This window comes from Miniopterus natalensis, chromosome 9 (assembly GCF_054644295.1).
Source record: "Miniopterus natalensis isolate mMinNat1 chromosome 9, mMinNat1.hap1, whole genome shotgun sequence".
NCBI lineage: Eukaryota > Metazoa > Chordata > Mammalia > Chiroptera > Miniopteridae > Miniopterus > Miniopterus natalensis.
In genome coordinates this window covers 67,488,916-67,512,133 of record NC_142089.1, presented here as the reverse complement: position 1 = coordinate 67,512,133, position 23,218 = coordinate 67,488,916, and positions in this window count along the sequence as shown.

The window sequence follows — 23,218 nt, the reverse complement described above, 5'->3', positions numbered from 1 at the left end:
AAATCTTCGGTGTCGTATTGTCTGTGACGTTGCCAGCCTGGAAGATTTCATACAGTGATGATTATTAATGATAGTAAATGAGTGCATACACTGAGAAATATAATGAAAACAATGTATGTTGTCAACATCTTGTCACTTTGCCAGTGTAATACTCATCTGGAAAAAAGCCCCAGCTTTGGATGATTCTTATACAATATTTACAGTATTTCTGATACCGTTGTAGGTTTTGGTTTAAGTAAATTGATAGTTTCAGCTGTAGTAATAATTCTGCCCTACCACTAATCAGAGCAGAACAAATTGCTTACACTCTTGGGGCTTTGCATTCTTCCACTTTAAAAAGCACGCTGCTGACTCCAGAGTGAGGGACCTGCATCCCATCACGTGTGCAAGATGATCCGCAGAGGCCAGGGAAGCAATGGTAAGACTTCCATTGTATTTACTTTATTCTATTTTACTTTGTAAAAATAGTGAAGTTAATTTGACTAATATGTTATTCGATTTGAGAGTGGAACACATTGATGTACAGATATTGAGAGTGCATGCCCAGGTTGTTTGCTGATGCTGGGCAAACAAAAATAGTTGAAGCATTCTGAAAAAATGAGAAATACTTACATAGTAAAAGAGAGGTACGCTTAGGTCAAACTCCAGTTCTTCATTCATATTAGAAGTGTTTTCAGGAAGAGAAGGGCAATGCACATTTACTTGCTAAGAGTCCCTGAAATCAGAAAAGACTAGTCAAGCTGAACCACTATGTCAGTCCTCACTCTCAAGACAATTAGAAACGATGCTGGAGATCGGGGTTCGATTCCCGGTCAGGGCACATGCCTGGGCTTCGGGCTAGGCAGCCGATCAATGACTCTCTCATCATTGATGTTTCTCTCTCCCTCTCTCTCTCTCTCCCTCCTTTCCTCTCTCTGAAATCAATATAGATATGTTTAAAAAAAAAAAAAGAAATGATTCTGGGCTCCCCATATATTTCTGACTACATTTAATTGTGACCAAAGTGAGCTATGAAGCATCTTCAGAAACCAAAAAACCTTAGCCCCAAGTAACACTGATTTATGTTAAAAAAAAAATGAAATGATAAGTCCCCGTGCTTGAATTACCATCTAAAAAAGACCTTACTCCAGTTCTGGACTCCAAATACCCAGCTTTGTGTCCTGGCCACATCCCCATGGGAAAGTCCCCAGCGTCCAGTGTGTCTCCTTACCCACGAAATGGAGCTGGACTCTGCCCTTCCCACCTCACAGCCTGTAGACAGCCCCGCTCCAGAGGCAGGGTCAGGCTCCCTAACTCAGGGAGAAGATAAAACCCTTCTTGCCTGCTTCCCACCCCACTCCAGGGGCTTGCAGTTACTTATATTGAGATCCAGGGTTTCTTAAGAAGAATTTCCACAGAAACCAAAGTTGGGGGCAGACAAAGGCAAACATAAGGAAGGGGCCTAAGAGAAGCAGCACTGCAGAGAGAACAGCAGGACCCAGCAAGGAAGAAGACGAATGGCAGTCGGCCCAAGGAGCCAACCAAGGCAGTGTTTCCAAGCACTTTCTGGAAGCCACCCAATGCCACCCTTTGGCAATTTATAAACACCCTTGCACAGCACTGCCCAGCAGAAATACAACACATGGCATATAGGAAATTTAAATTTTTCTACATTACTCACAATAGCCTAAAGGTGGAAGCAACCCAGTGTCCATGGAAAAAACAAAATGTGGTGTGTACACACACACACACACACACACAGAAATATTATTCAGCCTTCAAAAGGAAGGACATTCTGACAGATGCTACAGCACAGAGGAATCTTGAAGACATTTTGCCAAGTAATAAGTAAGACACAAAACATGTATTGTATGACTCTACTTATATGGGTTGCCTAGAGCAGTCAAATTCATAAAGATGGAAAGCGGTTCCCAGGGACTGGGGGAGCCCTAACAGGTGCTAGTGCTCAATTGGTACAAAGTTTCAGTTTGGGAAGGTGAAAACTTTCTGGAGATAAGGGTGATAGCTGCACAACAATGTGAATGGACTTAATGCCACCGACCTGTACACCTAAAAATGGTTAAAATTATAAATTTTATCTTATGTATATTTCACCACCACAAAAATGGTTTTCCAGTAACCACATTAAAAATTTTTTTAAAGAAACAGGGGAAATTAAAAACATCATTTCAACATGAAATCAACATGATCATTGAGAAGGTATTTTACATTATTTCTATCATACGTTGTCTTGACATTCCGACATTCATTTTACACTTACTGCATCTCAGATTAGACTCGCCTCATTTCAAGTGCTCAGTAGCCACCTGTGGCTGGTGCCTACCATGCAGGACAGTGCTGACCTGAAGGGGCACCATCCGGGCCATGGCCACTCTAAAGAAAACCAAGGGAAAGGAAAAGTCATTTCCCCACTTATGGGACAGAAAGGATCACTGGAAACCTGGAACTGTAGGAGACAGTGTCCAGTAACTGATGAGGAAAGAAGCACAGAGAGGGTGAACTGCCCAAGGTCACAGAGCGAGCGAGCGGCAGAGCTGGGACTAAAACACTAAAACAGGGCTGTGCCTTTAACCTCTGAGCCACCCTGCCTTCCCGGGAGCGCACCATCTTCTCCAGACAAACCCAGAGCCGAGGAGCGTGGGGAATGGCAAGAGCCCAAGGGATTTTCAAGCCGTCGCCTCCTGGTACCTTGCAGGTGAAGTGGTGGACTCGGCTGTGAGGCAAATAAGGGCAGCTGAGCCAGAGGCTTTCCTCTAGACCCGCCAGCTAATGGGACCCACGGACGGACACTCAAGCTAGTTATGTCGGTGAAGAACCAGTTATGACTTAGGTTAGATACTAGTGTCAGACACTTGGAAGCCTTCTCTGGTTCTAGCCTCTTGAGATTAGAAGTATTTTTCCTAAAGAAACTGGACAGCTGGACAATCAAATCCATGACCTGTCTGGAAAAGGCCAGGGTAGTCAGAACTTGGCCTATAGAATGTAAATTCACTGGCATTTCTTTCTCTCTCCCTTCGTGCTCTGAAGTGCTATAAATCAAACAAAATGAGACTCATGTGAAATAATGTTTATTTCAGGACATGGTGACTCCTCAGCCAGAGAACTTAAGACACCAAGTTTCCATGTTCTGGGTGATGGAAATCAGGTCAGGCAGAGCTAATAAACATCAGAAGAATAAACAGCTTAATTCATCCTTCAAAGAGAGAGAAACCAGCCTAGCTCGGGTAGAGTGTCCGTATCACATGGGCGAAATTTCACTTCTGATTACCACGTGAATGCCACACAAACGCCCAGCCTCCCACAGAGCCAGCATAGCGGAGGTGAAGTATCCCCTATTCTATCCCAATTGCCAACTGCTCTCATCATGGCAGAGCTCACACTGAGCCACTACTGAGCTTGACAGACAATAACAATAACAACAAAAAGCCCTGCCTGGAAAATTATTGTTCTTATACACAATCCAGATCAGTTTGGTAGACAGTTTCCAAAACATCCACCAACCCACAAACATGTTCTCCAGTCTTATCCCATTAGATGCAAGCATACCCTAAGGGCACACAGTCCTTCTCCGGGCCACTGTGGTCTTACACAAGCAGCATAATTAGTAGCATGCTTGCTTCTATTAGTCAGCAAAGAGTAGAATGGCAGGAAGAAGGAAAAATAAATGGATTTCCAAGTAGAGAAATTAAAGTTGTTATACTTTAAAATTCATTTTTATTTTTTTAAATTTTTTTCATTGATTTTAGAGAGGAAGGAGAGAGAGAGAGAGAGGGAGAGAGAGAGAGAGAGATTTGTTGTTCCACTTATTTATTCATTCACTGGTTGATTTTTGTATGTGCCCTGGCTGGGGATCAAACTTTGGCATATCTGGACAATGCTCTAACCAACTGAGCTACCCAGCCAGAGCAAAATTCATTTTTATTATACAATACTACACATGGTTTGGGAAATTTAGAAAACACAGGTAAGAGGGGGGAAAGGATATGTCACCAGGTCTGGAAACTAATTTATATTTGAACATAATTTTTTTCCAAAGATAACCTGGCTTCCCAATGATGATCTCAAAGTTCACTAATACAAAGGAGATCACATTCACCATCAAAAGTGTCTCCCTCACACCTACCAGAATGGCTGCCATCAATAAGTCCACAAACAACGAGTGCTGGAGAGGGTGTGGAGAAAAGGGAACACATGTGCACTGTTGGTAGAAATAGACTGGTGCAGCCACTGTGGAAAACAATATGGAGGTTCCTCAAAAAATTAAAAATGGAGCTGCCTTATGACCCAGTGATTCCACTTCTGGGAATTTATCCGAAGAAACCGAAAACATTAATTTGAAAGAATATATGCACCCCTATGTTCATAGCAGCGTGACTTACAATAGCCACGATTTGGAAGCAGCCCAAGTGCCCATCAGTGGATGAGTGGATAAAACAGCTGTGGGACATTTACACCAGGGAATACTACGCAGCTGTAAAGAAGAAGAAAATTTTACCCTTTGCAACAGCATGGAGGGACCTGGAGAGCATTATGCTCAGTGAAATAAGCCAGGGAGAGAAAAACAAGTATCACATGACCTCACTCATATGAGGAATATAATGAACAAATTGAGCTAACAAGCAAAATAGAGACAGAGTCATAGATACAGGCAGACAGCTCTGGTTAGGGGGGCTGGGTATTGGGTGGGGCAGTGGGGGGATGGAATTGAGGGGGGGGGAAGTGTCTCATCAGGAACTTAACTAAGAGCAAGAATATGTGGTGTGATGGACCCCACTGGAGTTTGCTTGGAGGCCAGCTTCAGATGCACAAAGTAGGTTTGCTTAAAAAACTCACTCTCGGCCCGGCCGGGCATGGCTCAGCGGTTGAGCATCGACCTAGGATCCAGGGATCGGGGTCCGATTCCCAGTCAGGGCACATGCTCAATCAATGACTCTCTCATCATTGATGTTTCTATCTCTCTCTCTCTCCTTTCCTCTCTCTGAAATCAATAAAGATATGTTTAAAAAAAAAAAAAACTCACTCTCGCAGTCCTAATCCCAGACTCTCAGACAAAAGAATATAGGAAAAGCAAAGAGGCAGTTGAAAGCAAGAATTCTGGAGTGTTAGTATCCAGGCGGAGCCCCAAAGCTCCAGGCTTCCTTGCTCCTCTCCTACCCTGTAGGCCACTGTTCCCAGGGGGTAATAACGAGAGGGTTGCAAATCCATACTCACACCCCGTAGTTTCCAGCAACAAGATAATTAAAAATATAACAACTATCACACAAAGCTCATTACATTCTTCGATATTAACAAGAGGTCCTCGCCCTCATCAAGTTCGAGGGCCGTTACTCTAGCCTGTCTTTGACTCCTGAGACTTTGGCGCTTCCGTTACCTCCCATCTAGGTCCTCCACGCCCTCAAGCAGAGGATGCGCCAAAGGCCTTCCCTCCCTGTGTGGCCCCAGGCACGGCATCTGAGTGCAGGGGGGGGGGGGGGGGGGGGAGGGCGGAGGGGGGCTCAGTTTCTCTTTCACACTGTCATTAGTCATAATGACGGCAATAAGTGGAATATCTAACCCTCAAAGGTAATTTTGAAAGTAGTGAGATAACGTGTGTCCATTCCCTGAAGACATCCATTTCAAAAAAGGATGTCAAGTTAATGTCAAATTTTCTCACACCCTCCAGATGTAACCCCTAACTTGCCACTTGCTAACCTGTATCCAAACTGATTGTCCCATCACAGAAAATCTATTGCAAATCTGCCAAAGAGATCATTGCTCAAACAGAATCAGGTACTCCAGGCCATGGTTTCTATTTCCATTGTCTGCTATCAAAATCTTACCTATTTATCCAACCTCATAGTCTCAAGTTGCTAAAAGGATTAAAAATTCACTTCATTGAGAATGTGTGCAATTGTTTTTAGGGATGCTATAAAGTTAAAAACTTTGTTCATGTTGTAAAGTAATATCGCATTAATATTTACCTTTAAAGCTAATGTAAAATAAATATTTGAGGGAGGGTGGAGAGATTGAGCAAAAGAGAAATAAATAAATATTTGAAAAACATCTGAAATATTTTAAAATATACCATGTAAAATAAATTTCTATTATATTATTGCTTAACCTATAAAAGCTAACCATATCAACTTAATTCGGGAAATTGCTGACCAAATATTATGTAGTACTTTGTCCCTAATAAGACTCCAACCAGCAGAAAATTGTAAAAAAGAATAGGATTTGGTGTCAGAGACTTGGGTTCAAATCTCAGCTATGTCACTTATAGGTTTCTATGTAGGGCTAATCACTTTTTTCATTTCTAAATAGTAATATTCACAAGGTTGCAAAAAGAGTTGAATGTAATAATCTACGTGAAAGCAAAAGTGCTTTGAGTGTATTAGCTATTTCAGTGCATAACCCATTATTCTTCTAGTCCAGCTAGCTAATCAATAACCACAGCTAATCTTAACTAGAGTAAGGTGTGGGCATGGGGTATAATCACCCCCAGTAGTATCAGAAATGTCTGTGAGCCTCTGCGCCTCCATTACGATCAGCATTCCCCACTGAGCGGAACAAAAGAGGCCAGAGGTTCTCACCATAAGTCTGTTAATGCTGGCTTAGTGGTTGACATTTGCTAAAATATTTTTCATGGAAACCTAACAGCAGAATCATATAGTAGACTCCGAAAAAGCTCTCTGTTTAGAAGTTCTTGGGAAGATTGCTATTTCATGTCTGGAAGGTAAAGGAAATAAAATAGCACATTTGCTATAACAAAGTTTTCTTCTGCCCCTCCCTGTTAGCATTTGTTATATTGCATACATCATATTTGCACTTGATATGATTATGACACTTGCGTGGGTGACCATTTCCCTGCCTGATTGGAGCTGAGCTGATCCGGTGCTTTCCAGAACTGTAAGCAAGGGAAAATTGCTTCTAGGTAACGTTTTTGTTTTAAATCAACACTAAATTCTAGATTTCAGAAAATAGGGAGGCCCCAAGGTCAAACAGCTTCCCCCAACATGTTATCACCATTTGAGTTACAATTAAATTGAGCTGCTGAAGGATACTATAAGACCACCTATCTGTTTGAGGTTTCATTTAAAAGGAGATTCTCACCCTGGCCTGGTAGTTCAGTTGGTTAGAGCATCATCCCCATACACACAGGTTACAGGTTCAACCTCTGGTCAGGGCACATACATATAAGAAGCAACCAACGAATACACAAATGAGTGGAACAACAAATCTATGTTTCTCTCTCCCTCCCTCTCTCTCTCTAAAATCAATAACCAAATTTAAAAAATAATAATAAAAGGAGATTCTCATTTAATGTTTTTCCATGTAGTTTTTTAAAGTAGGGTTTTATAAATAAATAAATAAATAAATAAATAAATAAATAAATAAATAAAAAATGAAGTAGGATTTTTTTTTTGCTACAAAAGAAATGTGATCACTATAAACATTAAAAAATAAGACATCACTCATAATTTCACCAACCAAAGGTAACTATTAACATTTTGCCACATAATTTAGTCTTTTTTCTATGCATGAATATTCATTCTTTAATGACAACATAATCATATGCATATTCTGAAATCTTTTTCTTCTTAACAGTAGATTGTCAGTATGTCCCATGTCACACAGTGTTCTTCAGCACCGCTTGGAATGATATGATGGTACCCCATGACATGACTCCGTCATGTGTCATTTAACCAAACCTCTATGGCTAAGCATTTAAGTTGTTTCCAAATTTCATTATTCTAAACAGTGCTGAGCTAGACATCCTTGCAGCTAAAACTTTGGGTACACTCAAAACTGCCTTCTTAGGATAAATTCTAGAGGCAAAATTACTGGGTCGATGGGTATACCAGAGTTAAAGGCTTTGACATGTATCTGCGCATTTTTGTTTCAGGGTGCATGTGGGAGGCAACCAACCCGTGTTTCTCTTTCACATCCATGTTTCTCTCTCTCCCTCTCCCCCTCCCCCCTCCCTTCCATTCTCTCTAAAAGTCAATGGAAACAATATCTTCACTCCTTGGTGAGGATTAAAAAAAAATTCAGCTGTGAAAAGTAAAATATACTACTACAAATATCAAGAAATATTTTCAACACTGTGGTGATTGCAGAAGGAAGGGTGGAAGTGGAGGTGAAGGAAGGTATAGGGCGGATGAATGGTAATGGAAAAAAATAAAATAAAAACAGTTCTTTAAATGGAAAAATAAAAAGAAATAAAAAATATTTTGGCCAATGTTTTGGAATCATTTCTAATTTAAGTATGCAGTATGTCCCCTGGCTGTACATGTAGCCACATCTATCACTCCCAAATTGCTTTCCTAACATTCTTTTACTCCTGCTATTTCCAAGAAGTCAAATAGAAAAGATCAATAGCAAAAAAAAAAAAAAAAAAGATCAGGATAACAGTACAAGACTTAGAAAACTTTGACATCTTTTCCATGACCATCAAAAAGTGATTTTTAAAAGTAAGTACCACCCTGCCTGGCCAGCGTGGCTCAACAATTGGGCATTGACCTAGATCCAGGAGATCGCAGTTTGATTCCCGGTCAGGGCACATGCCCGGGTTGCGGGCTGGATCCCCAGTAAGGGGCGGGCAGGATCAATGACTCTCTCATTGATGTTCCTAGCTCGCTCACTCTCCCTCTTCCTTCCTCTCTCTGAAATCAATAAAGGTATATTTTTTTAAAAAATAAAAGTAAGTACCACCCTGGCAATGCCTTGATAGTTTGGCAGACACTGTTCTTTCTGCGGGGGCATAAATTTAACACAGGAAACATTGTCATGGGCTGTCAGAACAAGTTACTACTGAATGGCCATTGAATAGGACACATATTCAAAAAATTAATCATTGCTCCAAAGTCAACACCACCAGTGCTTCTGGCGGATTCACACTGGGTGGGCCACTTGAAATCATTCGCGTAGCTCTTCGGGGTCATTGCAGAACTCTGCGCTTAGAAAGAGAACTGGGTTATGGCTCTCATGTAGCCTAAGATGCACTTAGGATCAGGGGACCACACACCTATGACTGGCACCATGTTCTCAATCCAGCCAGGTGCTGAGAAATCGTGAGGAGCTAAACTGTGAACCGCTGGATGGTAGGGTCTTCCTTACTACACACCTTACTCATCTTTGCGATTACTGTCCCTAGCGCAGGACTTAAGACTCTGGATAAATGAACTAAAACACTATCAAAAGTTGCACCCTCTGGCCGGCCAGGGATGGCTCCAGGGTTGAGCATGGACCTGGGATCGAGGAGACCTCAGTCCGAGTCTGGTTCAGGGCACGTGCCTGGGTTGCGGGCTCGATCCTCAGTAGGGGGTGTGCAGGAGGCAGCCGATTAATGACTCTGTCATCGTTGATGTTTCTCTCTCTCTCTCTCTCTCTCAATTCCTTTCTTTGAAATCAGTGGAGCTATATTTTAAAAAAAAGTTGCACCCATGGGAGGGTAAGTTTTCCAATGTTGAAAACATGCAGCCTGGCCGGATGTGGCTCAGCGGTTGAGCGTCGACCTGGGATCCAGGCGATGGGGGTTCGATTCCCTGTCAGGGCACATGCCCGGGTTGCGGGCTCGATCAATGACTCTCTCATCATTGATGTTTCTATCTCTCTCCCTCTCCTTTCTTTTCTCTGAAATCAATAAAGATATATTTTTTTAAAAAGAAGAAAAGAAAAAGATTTTTTAAAAAAAGAAAGAAAGAAAACATGCATAGGGAAGCAACAGTAATAACAATTGTTTACCAAAGCCTGAATCGACTCTACTAATCACTAGGCATAGCCCAAGGATAGAGGATGGAGCATTAAAATCCATTCTTTGCAGTCTACCTTCTCCTTTTTTCTGCCTTTATTCCTAAGAGCACAGAGCCCTCACTTTGCCTACCAATTTCGCCACTCTCAGCTCAGGCACCTTTCGCTCTGCCTTGAGCTCTCCAAAACATGCTTTAAATCCCAGTTTCTTAGGATTCAATTTTCAGGAGAGGAACAAATTCAGCAAACCTATGTTTTAATCCCAGTTAACTTCTCTGAACCTTAATTTCCTCATCTGTAAAATGGAGATATTTCCCACATCAAGTTATGTAAACTACTTAACATGAAGCCTGGCACAGTGCTTAATAAATAGTAGGTGGTAGTGTTATTTTCAAAGACCACAGAGGAACCCAGCAGCATAGATTCCTGAAGGAAAGCAGATGAGGAAGCCTTTTATTTGTTTGGGTTTTTGTTTGTTTGTTTGTTTTTGGTTAATACCCTGCAAAGGATTTTTTTTCAGTTTTTTTGTTGTTGTTGTTGAGAGAGAGAGAAACATCCATGAGAGAGACACATCAGTTGGTTGCCTCCCGCACGCACCCTGACCAGGAGCTGGGATCGAGCCTGCAACTCAGGTACATGCCCTGACCAGGAATCAAATCTTCAACCCTTTGGTGCGCAGGCCAAGGCTCTAACCACTGTACCACACCAGCCAGGGAGAGGAAGTCTTTTAAAAACGGCTAAATCAGGTCCTAATTTTTATCTAGGCAAATTAAACTAATCATGATAAGATGGTGACGGGTGAAGGGATCTGTGAGAAGGAAAGCAATTTAGCTAAGAGGGCTAATTATTTTAAAAATCAAAATTGTACTGGAAAAATTTCATCTGAAAGTAAAAGAGTCTCTCTCACACGCATGCGCACACACACACAGCTTTCAAGCATCCTTGAAGTCGATAAAATGGTGACCCTAATACATTAAGAAAAATGCCCCAAACCAGCCCAGAGTGAAAATAAACATGACTGAGCAATAAATTAGAATCTCCTTCATTCTCCTTCTACCTCCCACAGTCCATATGGAGTCTTTGGTGTAATCAAGACCCACTCCGGCCCCTCCGCACATACCCTCCCCCAGGTGACTCCAGGCCCAGGCATCCAGGGGCGCTGGATAAACATTAGCTGATGCAGATGGAATGAGCAGATGTCTGGAGTCCTGAGCCCAGACTGTGAGGGATAGGCAGTGAGTAGGAGGCTTAGAAGAGAACAGGCACCCCGTTTTCCTGCCCAGTCCTCTGATCCCCGAGCACCAACAGTGGGAAGAAGTGCTCATTCCCACGATCGGTGACTCCTCCTCTGCCTCTCCTTATACCACGACTCCCAGACGTGCTTCTAGACAAAGCACTAGAGTCAAAGCAGTTTAGAGTTCACCTAATCCCATCTGTCCATGTGACAGATAAGAAAACTGAGGCCTAGAAGTTTTAAAGGGTTTGATCGAGCTCATATACCAGCTTACTGCACGACCAAAACAGATTCCAAGTCTCCTGCCTTCTAGAGCAGTCCTCCTTTTTTATATTCTACTGCTCCCATAGTAGGACCAAAGATCATTCATCCAACTTCTCACGGAACACTAAGTGTCAGGCACTGTGGTGGGCATTTGAAACAATAAGATTCTTCCATGGCAACAATAAAAGATCCATTTGCAGATGGCAAAAAAAAAAAAAAAAAAAAAAGACCAATTACCCTGAGAGCTGCTTGCTCTTCAACATCAATTGATAAACACCTACTATGTGCCACATTCAGTACTAGGTGCCAGAAAAGAAAGAAATAGATAGGACATGCTCTCTCCCCTCCTTGCAGTACTCCTAGCTGAAGTTAGATTCCACCAATGTGGATAAACAGAGAGGAGATTCAGACCACGAGTTAATGTGGAATAAACACAGATAACAAATAGACAAGATTAAATATTTAGATTATGCATTGGTCAGGGTTAAGTGGATTAATGGAGTGATGAGTTGGGCAGAGTTATGGGATTTCCATGTTTAGACAGGGTGGATTAGGTTGTCTAGCATATGGAAATGCAAATAGAAACTGCTATCTTCAGTACTAACACCCTCTATTCATCTCTGGAAGAGCCTTTCTGTCAAAGGGCTGAAAGTTCAGGACAGACCATGTCTCCCCATCTTTACAACATCCTGGTGAGTCAGAGAGCCAACACTGTAATTCCCAGGCTCAGGGTGAGGAAACAGACTCAGGGAAGGGAATGGGGAAGTCAAGAGTCACTAAAACCTAGTCTTGGCCCCTCTTCACCTCCAGCCCAAATGCCTCCGGAGCACTTGGGCAATTCATACAGGCTCCAACATGACGACCTGCTGCAACGCAGCCCCTTTGATCTTTTACCTCAAAGGAGGAGAAATTGTGAGTTACCTTGTAATTATTTTCCAAGTATTTGAAATGCATGTTTTGGATTCTCTATAGAACAGAAGTTTCTTAAGGGCAGGGATATAACTTGAATGCCCCGTAGCTTGCAGAAGAGCTGGGAAACGCTCCAGAGGCTGGGGATGTTACACTTTCTTGCTGAATGAGCGAATGGTCTAGAGAGCGTGGTAAGCATTTAGACAGACAAGAGCAGAGCAAAGACCATGGGCCAGGCACAGAAGGTCACCAGGGCAGAAAGCCCTGAGTACCGAGCAGAGGACAATCGTAGGGTGGGACCTTGCTCTCTGGGTGAACTTTCCTCCCCTAGCATTTTGCTGGTCATGCAGTTTGGACCCCCTGACCTTTCCTCCGTAGAGATGACATCTAAGGCTTAGTTGCATTTCAGCTCCAGGCCCAGAAAAGCAACAAAATCAGCCACTGCTGACCTCAGGACCAGCAGCATTGAATAAAGACCCTCTGCCCTGATGCCGGCCAGTCAATCAGTGGAGACCACGACCCTGAAAGGACACACTTGGAAGCTGCTGAATATTTTATTAAGATCATCCCCTGGGACTGCCCCTAAAATCTCCACCCTTAAAACCCTCAGGACTGAGGACCCAGCAAAATCTCCCTCCTAGGAGCACAGTGAGCCTTCACCTTACCACCTCCTCCTACCCTCCCTCCAGGCATGTTATCATTACTGTCCTCATTCCCAAACTCCAAGGGCCCTTCCTTTACCTCTATAACTTATTTTCTAAGCTCATTTCTTCTACAGATTACTTCTACCTCTGTGATTTTCTAAATAAATGTCCTCTTATAGTTTGAGTCTTGGCTCTGAATTCTTTCCTAGCCAGAACTCAAGTACCGAGGTTGCTGAAACCAGGTCTGGTCTGACTCCACCAGTCTAACACCTGGTGCCATTCTGCCACCTACAAGATGACATCGCCCAAGAAAAAAATGGTCCTGCTGCTGACCAGGTGCATTTCTCACTGCCCACTCATTTCTGGCCCTGCACCCCTCCTGCCCCTATGAAGCTTGCTCCTGAAACAGGTCAGTGATTCATTTGGATGCCCCTGAAATCACTTGCATGACTCCACTGCCAACAGAAACAAAAAAGGAGTTGCTCGTAAAGAACTGTGAGAAGTGCCCGAAGATCTTGCTGTGTTGCTTTTCTGGACAGAGGAATTCCATACTCATAGTCTCGTGTGCATCCCATAGGTACTGCTTGTCAAAGAATAACTAAGGGCACTGGCACTTGGTTCCAAAGCAAAATTTGTGTTTGCTCTTCTCGTAACTTTTCTCCCAAACCTGACAACCACTCACTACCCAGATAAATTGGAAAGTAGAGTACAGAGCCTCTTTCTAAAATTATTAACATCTTGCTTCTTCATGGCCTCATACTTTATAGACCACATCTTGTCTGACTTCCAGGCCCCTATTATGGGTGAGTACTAATTTGCAAAACAGTCTTAAGAGAGGAAAAATGTGGATATAGTCGAGTGGAGTGACCCGGGTTTGACTCTGGGTCCTGTGGCTGCATTAGCAATATGATTCCCTTCTAATGGAAACTTTTGATTTACTGATGACGAGCTGAGGCCCTGGGACATTTAATAACCTACATTTTAAACTAGGCTTTAATCCCTTACCTCCAAAAGAGGGAATTGTTCTAGTCGTTCTCAAAAGTCTATTCTAGCTCCGTGCATTTGACTGCAGTTTATCTGCCTGTTCTCTCCCTCCACTCCCAAACTCTATCTTGTGAGATAAGGTGAGGAACCTCGCCTTTCCTTATTGGGAACTGTTCCAATCTTACCTCGAATTACAGTCAGACAAATGGCTGCAAATGGTTGCCAGGTATGAGCAAATAGGCTGTGACCTTTATACACCCTCCTGTTGGGTGCACTCTGCCCACTGTTTCGTTTCCCTGTCTGAGTACCTTTCATCACCACCCTACACAGAATTGAACTTGATTCCCGACCCTGGACCATCTGTTCCACCCACTCCTCATTCAGTTCCTGCCAACTGACCTACCATTTCCCCCCAGAGAAGCGGTGCATCCTCTGCATTCATCTCTCCAGCCCTCACTGCCCCTGCGGGGGATTTTCCCTGAGCACTAACTTGCCTTCGGTTCCTCGTCATCTAGGTCTTCAAAGTAAGTGTGTCTATTACTGCTTCCCTCATGTGTTGTTTGCTCAATAAATGAGAACATACCACAGAGCCCTGAAGTTCTAAGAGAATTTCAATCCTCGAAAAGCTGACATATATTGCTGTCTTGGTGAGTCTACAAAAGAAACTGTTAGTTCCAGATGGTTTTGGCCTTCTCTGGCGGTCTGAGGGCAATATTTAAAGGGTAGGAGCTGGAAAGTCCCTCAACAGTTAAAATATTCCTTGAAAATACAAACTGGCAGACTGAATTCATTATTGTGGATTCTTGTCTTTTTTTAAGCAGAAAAAAACATTTTTCAATACTTGGGTTATGTGCTTTAAACACTGTCCTGACATCTGTTCTTTAAAAGCACAATAGAAGGCATGCTTTCAACTACAAACACAGATAAAATATGGAAACACAGCTCCGCGTTTCTGGGCTAGGGACATGCTAAGTAATAGGGATTTGCATGACTAAGCTTCTACTATGCTGACGTATGCAAAACTCAGGAGCAATCGAATCATCCTTCTTAGTCTGACAATGTTTAAATGAGAAACAGCCTTCACCCTGGATCTGAAGACTTGTGAGCTCACATGAGAGCCTGACTGCACCCAATTTAATAGCAATTTTAAAACAACTCTATCTAAATATTAGGTCTCCTTAGCTAATAGTGATGTAGGCAGTGATTCTATTATAGGAACAAAAGGTCAGGAGAGATTAGACCAGGGCAAACCTGAGCACAATTCACCTGAGATCTGGCTCAAGCTGATTTTTAAGATCTCGCTTTTATTTGCAAAAATATAATAAAAGCTGGAAACTAACAAATAATTATCTTTAAACTTATTTCGTGCTAAGTTTTTGTAGTGATGCTTTTGCCTTTTCCTTTAAGATGTGCTACCTCATAAAATAAATGAATTCCCCAAAGCTTAGTCAGTTAAACACTGTGGTGACAGCATCTGTTTTGTTATTTTCAATTACAATAAAAGTGGATTAGGGGTTCTAATCAAATTTTTTCCCCAAAACATCAATTACCTCCTCCCAAAAAAAGGCTCACATTTTGAATTTCCTGAATCACCGTAATTCCAAATTTTCTGTTGCCATTTCACAATAATTAAAATGTCCTGGAAATTCTTAGTTGTTTGTTTGTTCTGGGAGGGGGAAAGCAGCCAAGCGAGCTGAAACCCTGCGTTAGCGATCCTCTCTTGGATTATTTCATAGGACAAAAACACAGCCAAGCCCCCAGTCTCCCTGGTCCAGCTTGAACCTGAATCAGGACTGACTTCCCCTAATGTTTCCCCATGTTGTGGAGGGGCCCCTGGCTCTGGTTCACCTGTCCTTCCTCCTAAGGGAAGTCTCTGGCCAACCACACCTGGGACCCATTTCACAGCAGAAAGTGTCTGGCAGGTTGCTGGGGAACCAGCCTGAGTAGGGCCCCGCCTGGGCACTCCCTCCCTCCCTCCCTCCTTAGGAACAGGAATAGTGATGTGGGAGGAGATTGTTGGCCCTGAGTATCTAGGGTGTGATGGTTCTCAGAGGGTGGGAAATGGATGCTGATGCCTTGAGAGTGGCAGGGACCTGCCCACGCAGATTCCATTGATGGAGCAATACAAGCCCAGAGGAAGTGGAAACGCCTACCTTCTAAGTCAGCTTCAAAAGACTGGACAATAATTATTTCAGCAATGAACATCTGAAGACGAATGGGCCCTCCTTAAGTTTTCAGGACTGCATAGGCCTCCAAGTTTCTCACACCAGTGCTTCCCAACCTACAATGTGCATACAATTTGCCTGAGTCTCTTGCTAAAATGCAAATTCTAATTCAGGAGGTCTGGGTGGTACCCAAGATTCTGTAATACTAATAAGCTTCTGAGGACCATACTTTGAGCAGTGTCTTAGTCTGTTTAGGCTGCTATAACAGAGTACCATAGACTAGGCATGAACAACAGAAATTTATTTCTCACAGTTCTGGAGACTGGGAAGTTCAAGATCAAGGTGCTGGCAGATTCAGTGTCTGGTAAGAGCCCACCTCCTGGTTCTTCTTGCTGTGTCTTCACATGGCAGAAGGGGTGAGAGAGCATTCTGGGGTCTTTTACAAGGATACTAATTCTATTTGTGAAGGCCCCACCTTCACAATCTAATCACCAAAGGCTCTACCTCTTAATACCATCACCTTGAGGACTAGGATATCAATATATGAATTTTGAGTAAACACCAGTCCATAACAGGTAGAGAGGTCTTATGCAAACCAAGGGATGTGGCCTGGCTCATGTGGCTCAGCATTTGAGGATCGACCTATGATCCAGGAGATTGAAGTTCAATTCCCGATCAGGCACATGCCTGGGCTGGAGGCTCGATCCCCAGCAGGGGTGTGCCAGAGGCAGCCAATCAATGACTCTCTCATCATTGATGTTTCTCTCTCTCTCTTTTCTCTCTCTGAAATCAATAAAAATCTTTTTTTTAAAAAAAAAAAAAAGAGATGTGGAGAAGCCCACCATGGACAACTGATATTGGACAAAATACCAACCCTGGAAGGTGACTGCCAAGAAGACAAACTTAATTTAATCTAGAAAAATTAAATAAGTAAGATTTCCTGCATCCATGTGTTGTGGAGCAAATGCAAATTCATTTCTTGTACATGCTTGCCCACTAGTAATTTAAAGCTTTAAAACAGCTGTTACCGCCCGGCCGGGCGTGGCTCAGTGGTTGAGCATCAACCTAGGATCCAGGAGATCCGGGTTCAATTCCTGGTCCAGGCACATGCCCGGGTTGCGGGCTCAATCCTCAGGGGGGGCCTGCAGGAGGCAGCCGATCAATGACTCTCTCATCATTGATGTTTCTATCTCTCTCTCCCTCTCTCTAAAATCAATAAAGATATATTTAAATAAATAAATTTAAAAAACAGCTGTTACCCACCCCACCAGGACAGCTCAGTTGGTTGGCTGAGTGTCGTTCTATACGTCAAAAGGTTGCAAGTTCAATTCCTAGTCAGGGCACATACCTGGATTCTCTTTCACATTGATGTCTCTCTGTCTTTGCTCTCTCTCTTTCTCTCTGTCTGTCTGTCTCTCTCTCTCTCTCTCTCAGAATGTCCTTGGGTGAGGATTAAAAAAATAATATAAAACAGGTATTACCCATCAAAACAGATTAGTCAGCAAGGACCTGCTCTTGGTGTAAGTACCCAATCTCCCTGATATTGTATCTGCTTTGTGCATTTCATAGATCAACCCTCCATCACCTAAACATCATCTTAACTGAAAGTTCATAACAAGTGGTTCTTCATTCAGTTATTATAGTGCTTTTATTTTTTTAATGGATGATCTTTTGAAAAATCCTTTTAAAACCACTTCATAATTTCATTGTTTCCTACTTCAAAGTTTAAACTCCTAGGTAAATAATCTTTCACTTGTAGCACCATGTTCTGGGCATCTGGGAGATACTAGACATTACGCTAGGCTCTTTACATAGACATCGTCTCATTTATCCCCCATGAAATGTAAGTATTATTAGTCTCATTTTATAGCTGGGGAATTTGATTCTCAGAGTTTAAATAACTCATTCACGCTCACTTGGTACTAAGTGGTCGCACTGAAAATTAAAAACTCAGGTCTATTTGCTCTGTAACTATTTCTGTTTGTTTGTTTGTTTTCTTTACCAGACTACTCTATATCTGAGTCTTCTCCCAGCTCCACAGATAGCCTTTAGGATCATACTCCTATGGACAACTTCCCAATGAACTATCATACCTTTTCCAAATAAAATAGAATATTCTGTGCCAGAGCCTTAATTTACCCTTCTTTAAACACCTATTTAGAGCCTTCCCAGAAAAGGGAAGACTTTATTCTAAGGCTCAAGATCTTTGATTCAGCTTAATTTTCCAGATTTCTTTTTTTTTTTAACCCTTACCCGAGGATATTTTTTCATTGTTTTTCAGAGACAGTGGAAGGGGGAGAGAGAGAGACATCGATGTGAGAGAGACACATCGATTGGTTGTCTCCCGCAAGCACTTCCAACATGGTATGTTGGGCCATGTTTTGTTCACATTAGGTCTTATCTAGATGACCTCTGATAGTGCTTCGTATACTGCTCAGAAAGTACACATTTAGACTGTGGTTGGCCCATAACTGTGTGCCTCATCTATCCACGTTTCAGTGACACTTCATCAGTCCCCTATATTGAACTCCTATCCTACAATTATTCAAATCCTACATATAACCCAGATTGTGCTCTGCCTCGGAGTTATCTGGCTAAAGAAAGCTGCTTTCCAAGTCTGGGTTCAAATACAGATCAAAATGGTCCCTCTTCCCCTCCTCACCATCTCACCACCAGCCGCCTTCCAAGGCCCCCAGTACTTACATATAGAGCTAGGCACAGGGTTGAATAATTGAGTGAACAATTGTTTCAGCAGGTTTGGGCACTGTGTCAAGTGTGCTAGGACACAGGCCACCTGCTTTGTATCTTGACACTTTACAGTGTTTGTTTTTGTCATTTCTCTTAGCTCCCTCCAACCTCCCAAGCACTGGCATACTCATGGCCATTCAATAATACCTCTTAGCCAGGGAATTCCAAGTAGTTCAAGGTGAGTGACAATAATTAAAAGTCCTATGAAATGATGTCTATGGATAAAGGGAGAGAATTACAAAGGTAAAAATAGAACTCAGGTGTCCTTACCCCAAAAACATTGCCTACAGGATCAGCTCCACATTCCTCAGAATGGCATGGACAATGGTCACAGTCTGGGTTCTGTCACTCCACATCACAAATCTTATGCTCAGATAGATGTTCCAATTCCTTGCTACTCAGAGTGTGTGTATGGACCATCAGCATCAGCATCATCCAGGGACTTGTAAGAAATGCAGAATCGAGCCTGGCCAGGCGTGGCTCAGCGGTTGAGCATCGCGACCTAGGATCCAGGAGATCGAGGTTTGATTCCTGGTCAGAGCACATGCCCGGGTTACAGGCTCGATCCCCAGTCAGGGACGTGCAGGAGGCAGCTGATCAATGACTCTCTCATCATTGATGTTTCTCTCTCTCTCTCCCTCTCCCTTCCTCTCTCTGAAATCAATAAAGATACATTTAGAAAGAAAAAAAAAGAAATGCAGAATTATGTGCCCATCCCCAGATGTACTAAACAAGGACCTGCCTTTTAACAAAATCCCCAGGTGATGACAATGCTGGTTGTCTGGGGACTATACTTGGAGTAGCAAGGCTCTAAATTTCCCATCATCCCCTAAAGAAGTCACACATGGTTTTACCTCCAAGCCTTTGCTCATATTATTCCTTCTGTTTACAATACTCTTGCCCACCTCTCTGAATTCTACTCAATTTCAGAAATCATCAGAGCACCCATCTTTGCACTAAGCAAAAGAATGATTAATAATAATTGCCTCTCCAGCTCTACATATGCATTTCTAACCACCTGTAACTATAATTAGTTGCCTATATGTATTGGCCTCTCCAGCAGGATTAAGTTGTTCAACAGTAGGGACCATGTTTACTTATCAACCCCGCATATGGTATGTGCTCAAGAAATGTTCATTGAATAAATATTGGCACTAGCTCCATGCTCTTTGTCATTTTACATGTTCAGTAGGTTCCAGAAGAAGCCATGTGATTTATAAGACATCCCACCAGATTTTACTGTGCCACATTAACACACAGCAAATGCCTAAGCCGATGTGCTTGCTGAATGACAGGCCATCTTGACGCAGAAATTTAAGATTATATTTTTGCATACGTCCTCACTGATGTACTGAAACAAAAAAATTGTTTGCGCCTGATCATCTTGGGCAGGTGATAGTAAATTGCAGAGTGTAGTGTATCCCATCACTAGGAGCCTTGATAATCCAAAATAGGCCCTGGCAGTGTTTTTCTTCCTCAATGCAGGAGCACACAACAACAGCCTTTGTGGATAGGTAAGTTGATATCCAGTAAAAATATACATATTTTTTAAAACACTCTTTGAGAATTGAAGGCATTGAAATCAATCATAAATTCACCTTGTTATTTCCCGCTTCTCACCCCAACCTCATTCATGACTACACTCTAACAGCTTGGTTTTAAATAACTACTACTATGAAATTTTTTTCTTTCTCAAGTCCCCAGCCAAGTCCCACTGGGAATGAAAGAACTATGGTTGAACTATGGTTGAACTATAGCAGAAACATGGTTGAAATTTCCCATAAGTTGAATTTTTTATTACAGCGACTGCTGCTTTAAACGCCAATCGCAATGCATATGGCTTACAAATTATTGCTTCATGTAGGGAAAGCAAAATTATATTTCTCCAACTAGATGTGCACTTGGCCAAATCCTATGATGTTGTTTACATGTTTAGAGCTGAGATTCTATAACAGTGGAGGTGCCTGTTAAAGGTACCACAGACAGTCCTGGGACAACTCACATCTGTGCATTCTTCATCACTGTGTGCCGTGACTGTGCTGGTTGCCCAGGCAGAGGTTATGGGGCTTAATCGCTGCCAATGGATGACTGCAAGAGTTTTAGAATTTTAGATTGAAGGTGAACTTCAAGGTCATTTTATCTAATGCTTGAACCTCTTAGGTAACATCCTTACCAAGTAGTCTTCTAGCCAACACCAGAATACCTCCAGTAACAAGGAACCCATTACCTCCCCAAAGAGTTCCATTCCTCAAGTCTTGTTCCATCTCATGTATGAAGCCTTAATCCATCTTTTCCTGTACCAGAACATTGCACCCCAGCCAAACACAGGCTGTACATGTACCCCCAATAAAATTTCTGCTTTCTCACTCTCTGTATCCACTAGTTAGGATTCTTCAGCTTCAAGCAAAAGATCTCAACTCTCATTACCTTAATAAGCAAGAAATATGCTGGGAAGAACAGAAGGAAAAGGTAAAAGTTCAGGCCCTGTGAAGGGTAGACACCTGGATCAAGGCCACAGGAGCACCAGTGCAGCGTTTTGGGAATCTCACTCAAAATTAATCAGGTTCAGTGGTTTCCTACCTCAGAAACTCTGGGTTGAAGTTCCAAATTTTAGGGAACTGAGTCTGCTTAGTCTAAATGGATGCCACTCCTTGTCCAGAGACAGGCCAATACCACTTAGACCACATGCAAAAAGAGATGGGGAGTCCTCCAAAGTAAAAGGAGGTGCTGTTACCGGAAAACAATGCTGGACAGACAAAAAACAACAAATGTTTACCAAACTCACATTCCTGCTTTGGCTCAAACCTGTAAGGACCTCTTCCACCTCCAGGCAATTCTAACTAGCAACCTGGATCCCGCTCCCCTCCCCTTCCAGCACTCACTGCATCTGCCTTGTTTTGTACACAACCCTGTGTTTGTGCTCATTGTATTTCCCCCACCAGATTGTAATCTCTTGGAGGGCAGGAACCAAATCTTTTAGCTCTTTTATCTATCACAGCACCTACATACAAAGTGTGTGCTTATATACTGTTGTTGGTTTCCAAATTGTTTTCCAAAATGGCAGAAAATGTCTTCCTTCAAGAAGATGTATATCCAGAAAGTAGGGTGAAGGGTAGGAAGCAGTGAATTACCCTGAGCACTAAACTGCACAATCGAGACTCCTTTGTTGTAGGATTCTATGGTGTAGGGGATTCTACTGGTTAAATAAAGATTTCTTTCTCATGATTGTGGTGTTAAATTGAAATACCTCAACATATTAATATTCATCCTCTGACATTTCAACTACTATTCCTATTCTCTCCCTAAGCCTACAACAAGTAATTATGCCAAGATCCAGGAATATAAAATAAATGTGGACATCATATTTGTCTCTGCCTTCAAGGAGCTCATCCACCTTGATGAGTGGGGGGTGAAAAAATAAAGCAGCACTTGCAGTATGAGAATCTGTATGCCAGAGGTACAGGCTAGGTGCCTCTCATTCTCTATGTCAGTGTTTCTCAAAGCACATCCTCAGACTTCCTGCAACAAACTTCTTATACTGTAGGTGCCTCGCCCCATGCCTGGCCCATAGAATCAAGTATTTAGCCTAGTGCTTGAGGCCTGGGAGGTTTTTTATTTTTATTTTTATTATATTTTAATTGAGGAAAAATTGGTATATAACATTATATAAGTGTCAGGGGTACAACATTGTAATTTGACATCTGTATGCACTACATAGTGATCACCACCAAAAATCTAGTCACCATCTTTCACCATATAATTGACCCCCTTCACTGATTTTGCCCTTCCCCAACCTCCTTCCCCTCTGGTAACCCCCAATCTGTTCTCTGCATCTATGAGTTTGTTCTTGTTTTGTTATGCTTTTGGATTTCACATAGTAAAATAATGTGGTATTTGTCTCTCTCTGTGTGACTTCTCTCCCTTAGCGTAATACCCTCAAGGCCTTTCCATGTTGTCACAAATAGCAAGATTTGAGTCTTTTTTATGGCTGAGTAATATTCCATTGTAAATATGTACCACAACTTCTTTATCTATTCATTCATCGATGGATGCTTACGTTGTTTCCATATCTTGGCTATTGTAAATAATGCTGCAATGAATATAAGGGTGCATTTTTTTTAAATTAGTGTTTTGGATTTCTTCAGATAAATATCCAGAAGTAGAATAACTGGATCATCTGAGAGTTCTATTCTTAATTTTTTGAGGAAGCTCCATACTGTTTTCCATAGTGGCTGTGCCAACTTACATTCCCACCAGTGGTGTACAAGTGTTCCCTTTTCTCCACGTCCTCCCCAACACTTATTTCTTGGCCCTGGAGTTTTTTGAAAACATCCTGAGTGATTTTTACGCACATCATATATTGAGAGCTACTCTCCTAGTCATAAATTTTTGAGGTTTGTGTATACATTATGTTATAATAGGGATAGTCCAAAGCCAAAAATAACTATTAAGATTCCAATAAAACAATATATAAATTCCCACTAGTTCATCATCTAATGAAATAAAACTTCCAAGCAGTATCATATTCATTTTCCATGACT